At 40.4% G+C, this 7,812-nt stretch overlaps 1 pseudogene; it reads right to left on the minus strand.

Moving 5' to 3' along the window:
- Window positions 1-3,091: 3,091 nt before the first annotated feature.
- Window positions 3,092-7,390, minus strand: LOC147621226 (uncharacterized; annotated as a pseudogene).
- Between the last annotated feature and the right edge of the window lie 422 nt (window positions 7,391-7,812).

The following is a 7,812-nucleotide window of genomic DNA, read 5'->3' on the forward strand; positions in this document are numbered from 1 at the left end:
TGAAGTCTTCCACAAAACATCCTTGAGGATTAAACCTCACTTGCAGAACCTACTCAACCATTTGTCCAATAGAAACTAGGTTCTTTGTAATATTTGGGACATGAAGTACATCTGCCAAATACTTCATTTTTCCATCAAGCATAGACAATGGCACTTTACCTATATGTGCAATTGGATGTGCAATATCATTACCTGTTTTTACATAACCTGGCTTTTCCATTTTTTGTATGTCTTTAAACCACTCAGCATGATTAGCCATATGGTTAGAGGCGCTAGAATCCACATACCATGTATCTTGAGATCTTGACACATTCCCTATTATGGAACTGAGCATGTGCTGCATCACAAACAGATGCTCACTTCTGTCTCATCACCTCCCTGTTTACTAGATGATGCATAGTTACCTTGCTGTAACTTTCCACTTTTAATGTCATTCTGCTTTTTATAGCAGTCCTTTGCCATGTGCTCTTGTTCGCCACAATAATAGCACTCTATGCTATCTTCATTCTGATTTCTTTGCCAACCACCTCAACCTCATTTGCTCGCCTGCCTCTAGACTGGCCTCTACCACCTATGTATGATTAGTGCTGCTGATGTGAATCATTGGATTGTTGTTGTGTCCAGAATTTTGATTTTCTTGGTGGCCACCACATTGGCCTCAACCACGACCTCCACCTCTGCCTCTACCTGAATTGGAGTAGAAGGCCTGTTTTGATGTGTTCTTGATTTGTGAAGAAGAGTCCTCACCTAAAGCCTTTTCTTCTATGATCAGCATAGACACCAAGTCCCAAAAGTGAGGAATAATCTCCCTGATTGCAATGGAGGCCTTGAATGTACTCTTTGCCAAGCCCAAACAGACACTTACCAAGTCATCATCTTCAACCACCGATACATTGCAATGCCCTTGATTTTTAAGCATCCTCATTGATAGACATACTTTTCTTTTCCACATTATGCAGCTCTTGTTTTAGCTGCAATTTTCTTACCTTTATGTTGGTCTAGAACATCTACACCAGGTTCTGCCACGCAACTGCTGGAGTATTGGCATCCTATATGTATCCTATCATCCTGTCTATGATACTAATTAAAAGCCAATACTTGACTTTCCTTGCACCCCGGTTCCAATCCTTGAATGCTTTTATGTCTATTGGAGTGGCATTCTTTTTAGACAACTCAGGAGGCTCCTCATTGTCTCCTTCGACATAGTCCCAAAATCCTTTACCCATAAGGAAATTGGTCATTCTAAACTTCCAGGCATGGAAGTTGTTCTTATCCATCTTCTCACTGCTGACAATCTACATGATTCCATCACTAGACATATTTTCCTGCAATCAAATAACTGCAATCAAATACATGATTCCATCACTAGACATATTTTCCTGCAATCAAATAACTGCAACAGACAATTTATGTATATAACCTATAACACATCAGTATCTTCTATGAGACTACTACAACGGTACTTTAGCATAACTTGTAGGTCACCAAATCTCCAAAGTACATGTACATACACCGAAAATACCTTCGAGTGATAGAACAGAGATTGAGACATGTCCCAAATGCGAATTTGCCTGTAAAACATTAGTACCACACAAGCACCTCCAAGCATGACAGCTCCTCCATCGAAGATGTGTAGCTCCTAGAGCTACCTAGGGGTGTTGTACCTAAACCAAGAAGGAAAAGAGATGATGATGCTCTTATCCATGTACCACTTCCTTCCTTTTTTCTTCTTTCCTCTTGCTTGCCTCCTTAACTCACACAAACCAGAGCTCTGATACCATAAAAATAATGTGGGGGAGAGAGAGCTTGAGTTCCTTCCAAGCAAACACACACACACACACACACATACAAGAGAGTGCAAGATAAGAGAGATGGATGGCTGAATTTTCTTTTATCTTCTTCTCCTCTCTACTACCATATAACTAAAAGATAAGAATACATACATAAAGGGAAAGTGCTCTCCTCCTACCACAACATACAAAGTAGTCGATTTATAGTATGAACTTGACTATATGAGATGGCGCTATAACTATGCCATAACTCTAGTACTCCAAAGTGGTTGTCACACAACCTGTCATCCACTGGCGGCATATAAACTATAATCACACCAGCCATACCAATGACATAAGTATGGAAGCTATCACCCAGGTGGGTCATCAATGTCCGCTGTAGTACTAGTTGAGCTCAATATCTTAACAAGCACATGCAAAGGAAGTGCAATCTAGGGGAAAAACACTTCAAGACTTCTAAAGTTGGGCCAAAAGAGAAAAAATGGCAAGGCAAGCTATGTAAAGGAAAGTGGTTTTTTCTCCACCGGCCAGCCTCATCACACTGGACCCTCCTCCCTTGCACGTCAGTGCCAATTTCCATGCTTTGTAGACCTCCTTCTCCTGCTGTGTCTTCTCCCACCGGCCAGCCACGATGGCCTTTGTCTTCCGAGTCAGGTCTTCTTCCTCTGCATCGGTGGTGAATCCTTCTTTCTCTCTTACTCGTCGGTAGTGCTCCAGGCCCCCCTCGTGCTCCTATAAAACCTACCCTCCTCTCAACAATGACAACGACCCCCTCTTCTCTACGGCATCCCCCCCTTCTCCTCTCGTCTCACGTGACAAACCCCCCCTCCTCTCCTCTCATCGTAAGCGTGATAGACCCCCCTCTCTCCTCTCACCATAAGCATGATAGACCCCCCTCTCTCCTCTCATCTCAGAGTGACAGACCCGCCCCCTCTTAGTTCACCCCCTTGCTAGCCACCCTCTCACCACTTTCTCTCTCACTCACCCTCCCGTCCTTGCCAGCCTTCTCCCAGCTTCCTTTCTCGCTCTCTGTGTCTCACGACTCTCTTTCACTCCCCCACAGTAGTAGTAGTAGCCTATTCCTCTCTCTGCCTCACCCTTTCATCAACCTCTAGTGAGCAACATCTTCTCCCTCTCTCTTCCTCACCCTTTCGTCTACCCCTCATAGCAATAGCCTCTCACTCCCCCCTCATGCGCTCTCCCTCTGTATGGTGTAGAGCCACCAGACCAACGTTGGGTCTTGTATGATCATTGCCAACACCAACATGTGTGTGAAACTATGTGAGGAGCCTGGGGAGTAGCTAGTGTGGCCAGACTAGCATATCCAAATGCACAACATGAGCACTGCTGAGATAGCTATTGCGGCAATTGACATCTTCGGTGGACAAGGAGGATGCATCACTTGCAACAATACTGGCGGCAACGCTCTGAATACCATCCTCACCAAACTGTTTGGCCACCAACGCCAATTGTGCCAAAAACCTCATTTTGGTGGCCAATTGTGCCAAAAGCCTCACTCGCTCTCCCCCACTGCCTTCTCTCATTCCCTTGCCAACTAACCTCTCATCACCCTCACTCTTGCTCACTCGCTTTTCAATGTGCATCCAATCAGCCACCTCCCTTAGTTGGATTTTCAACTCAGGTTGACAAAAGTACTACTTCCCTTGCAACGTTGATCATCTCACATGTGATACATGTTATTGCATTGTAAGGGAGAGAGGTGAGGCCATTGACGGAGAAACCCACTCCCAAAGTCAATGAAGGCTCCTAGGCTGCAAACCCGATTAGGTATTCTATTGTCTTCTATTATGCCAAGTCACGGGGAAGAGAGCAATCTGATTATAGTAGGGATTGCATGTAGGTGAGAGACCATGCATGGAGATGGGTGGTGGGAGATGTAGATGAGAGACCATGCACTCTGATTATTTATGTATCTATTTTTTTATTCAAGCCTTATGTAGCTACGATCATGTATGGAGAAATTTTTGGATATAAAATGTAATTTCTCATCTTCTTTAATCAATATTCGAAGTGTGTTTACAAATCTTTTTGTGCATATCTATCTTTAATTTAAGTTTTTATGTTGATATGTTTGTTGATCTTGATTCGTCTATGTACAAGTAAGCAAAACCTTAAACCAGAGAGCTGCCTCTGTAGAAAATGCAGTTGTACATCTACACAGGCAGCTCTCTGGAATTTATTTTTAATTCCAAAGCGTGTCTATAACAAAAGCTATAAGGGCATCTATTTACGCATCTATCTGTGCGTCTATATGTGCATGCATAGAGCTTAATCTATGCATGCATTAAGCTCTATGCATGCATGCTTAATGCATAGTGCCGGGGTTGGTTTGCACATAAGCCTTATGCATAAGACCTCATGCATAAGCTTTATGCATAAGCTCTCATGCATAAGCTTTATGCATAAGCTCTCATGCATAAGGCCTCATGCATAATTTTATGCTTAAGGCCTCATGCTTAAAGCCTCGTGTGGCTACCATCATGTATGGACAATTTCTTGGATATAACATGAAATTTTTCATCTTCTTTATGTATCTATGTTTTTATTCAAGCCTTATGTAGCTACGATTATGTATGGAGAAATTTTTGGATATAAAATATAACTTCTCATCTTCTTTAATCAATATTCGAAGTGTGTTCACAAATCTTTTTGTGCATATCTATCTTAAATTTAAGTTTTTATGTTGATATGTTTGCTGATCTTGATTCGTCTATGTACAAGTAAGCAAAACCTTAAACCAGAGAGTTGCCTCTATAGAAAATGCAGCTGTACATCTACACAGGCAGCTCTCTTGAATTTATTTTTAATTCCAGAGCGTGTCTATAAGTGCATCTATAACAAAGGCTATAAGGGCGTCTATTTACACGTCTATCTGTGCATTTATATCAGTATAGACACGCATATAGATGCACTCCCTTGCTCGTAAAACAGTTCAGAACCAAAGTTGTACAAAGAATTATTTTAACTGTCCATCATGATCGTACAGAAGAACAGATTAGAGGGGCAGACGAATTTGTAAGGGAAGCTGCAAAGAGTACGTCAGCGCGAGAGGAGGAGCACCAAAGACAATTCGAAGCACATATGGCTGCCCTAAATAATTATGATAGGCTGCCCTAAATAATTATGATAGGCTGCAAGCTAAGGTGGATGAATGGGTGGAATGCAGGAGGTAGGTCGAGATGCAAGCAGAGATAGGAAGAGAAGAAAGATTATGGGAAGAAATGGAAAGCCTACAAGAGGACCAAAATCAAAGGCCACCTCAGTCCCAAGCATAGTCTAGTTCTCAATCACGGTGTCGCTTCTATGCCTAGAGTCTTCTGATCAACGTCGGCATCATTTATTTATACTTATAACATTAACATTAATTTTGTAAGAGATCTAACATTGTTTTGTAAGAAAAAAATCTTTCATATTTTAAATTTCTTTTGGAGTTACATCATTCAACAATCAATCATGTGAATAGTATAAGAGACAGATTCTTTGCAAAAAGTCATTTTCTTTTCACCTTGGCACTTGTAAAAAAAGAGTTTTGTTAGTGATATCTTACATAATGTTCTGCATAGCATACTAAATGGTGAATGTAAATATAAATGGTTTACCTTTTTAGTATCCATTGTAAATGTATAATCTTTTGGCAATTGTTCAATCTCCTTGTATGTAAGGTCTTCTCTAATTTGAGAAAGAAATGTTTTAGATAGTGTGTTTAGCATTGTAAGCAATTGCCCTTCCAAATATATCTCAATTACTAGAGGTGTATTCTCGAGAACTGACTCCAAATCTTGATCTAATGGAACAAGGTTGCCATCAACATAATGATATCTGATGTAGTGAAAAGTTGCAATGAAGTTTTGAGAGCCAATAATGTATTTGCAAACTATTGACTTCTTCTCCAAAATAGAAATGATACCTTCTGTCTTTCTCCTGTTTTTCTCCTGTCCCAACCATTGTCTAAAAAGTCCAGTGCCTTACTTGACTTGCAAATAAACATTGTTGAAGTATTTCTTATTTCTTCATCAAAGAAAAAGTCAACAAACACTTCGATAGGCATAAAAATAGTAAGCTTGACATTCTTTGTTGCAACAAATGTCTTAAGAGACTTCTGTATGTCATGATACAACCTTATCTTATAACTTTCACTAGTTTGTGAAGTTGACAATGGCCAATCTTTGCTCAAATAATAGGAAGGATAATGGAGACAAACGATCCCATCCAGAAAACGTGTTTGGTTCAAAGTATTACATATTATAGAAAAATATGCCGTGGTCTGCAAGATCTCTATGAGTTTTTCCTTTGTAAATTTTTTCTCCTGCATATGCATGGAAAGCGTTAAAAATCCCACTTATACTCTCCACTGGTTGCCAATCTATCCTATTGGATGGATAAATATCTGCATAAAATCAAAAGATTAGACATTTTCAAAACAACAATTAGACACTTTTAAAACAATAAGGAGACAGGATTGAAATGGTAAACAACTGCATAATAACAACAATTAAACACTTTAAAACAAAAGAAGCTTTGACTAAGATACTACTCACAATTGGGACGATATAGTGGAAAACCAGGAGGAATTTTTTTCACCCTCAAGTTTACATGCTGAAAAACATGTCGTATTAGTACCTCTGTCACACACTTGCTAGATTCACATGCCTTGAACTCTTTAACTTGTCCCTTGAATGGCTCCACAAATTCATTAGCATTTCTCCTCTTCCTCTTCCTTCTTTGTAAAAGTATCCAGCTCCCGATTGTAATTGTAGATGGTATCCATGTCCCATCGTCCGTATTATAACTGTTGATAACCTCTACAGGTGTTGATGTGGCCTCTTCTTGGATTTGGTTTCCTTCTTCTTACAACTTCTCTTGTTCTATGGCTTTTTCTGTAACCAACTCAGCTAATGCATGTGGATCTGATATGATGGAATTTCGAAGTGAGGAGAGGTTTTTGAAAATAGTTTGTACAGGGTTAGGAGGTGGGGTTTGTTGGTGTATTTCTGCTACTGTGCTTAGTGGAGTTTTTGATAAACTGAAGTCTTTGGATTCTCTTTGCTCCAGTACTTCTTGATGGAAAGCTATCTCCTGGGCCAGTTCTGCTTCTAGACATTACGACTCCTCCGTGACTCTAGGTATTATTCCCCGCATCTTCCTATATCGGTTTTTCTTCTTTCTACTCTTCTTGAGCTCCTTCATGATTTCCTTGGTCTCTATTAATAATGTATGGCCTTTGTGTTACTCTCCAAAGGTGAGTGCTGGTGGTTTTGCTTGCTGTTCATGTTTTTCGTGCACTGGATCTAGAAGAGGTAGTTGTGCTACATGATTCAACACCTTTGTTAATAAGTAAGGATTGCAGTCCTTTGACTGGTGTGCCTTTAGATAGTTTTCCAACTCTCTATGAATGTATCATGTCCAATCTCCTTTTTCTTCATGCACTTTGGCGATTCTGTTAAGGGGAACCCTGTTTAGAGATCCACTGGTTTCACCTACATTATGAGGGACATGGCTCTGCAAGTTTTCTCTGTCACATCATCTCTGATATTGTCATATTTAGTCCTGTTGGTGTTGTAAGAGCTCTTCTTCAACATTGCGTCCAAGGGCATCTTCTCAAAGTTGAGAGTGGATCTTTATTGGTGGTGGTAACTTTAAGGCTTCCCGTATCAATTTCTCTAAGAGTAGGACATGTACTGTGGTTCTATATACTTTGGTCACATTCCCTCTCTTTGTGGCCATTTCATAAGATTTTAGGTACTCCGCACACAATTCTGGATTGAATGTACGAGGGAGACACTCTTCCATTCTTCCTAGGCCAACTTTTTCGAATTTGTCTTTGACTTCCGATTCATCCAAGATCTACAAGCACTCCGGCCTGTGGTACTGCACAGCTATCTTCCCATGGGTAGGATGGACATCCTTGCTTATAATTGATCCATGAAATGGTTGTACATACTATCCCGAATAGCTTAATTTTGGGCCACGTGTTAGTCTTTTCTTCCTGCTTATTGGTGAC

The sequence above is a fragment of the Cibotium barometz genome, chromosome 30 (assembly GCF_041138505.1).
Source record: "Cibotium barometz isolate CiBa-2024 chromosome 30, ASM4113850v1, whole genome shotgun sequence".
In the NCBI taxonomy this organism is placed as follows: Eukaryota; Viridiplantae; Streptophyta; class Polypodiopsida; order Cyatheales; family Cibotiaceae; genus Cibotium; species Cibotium barometz.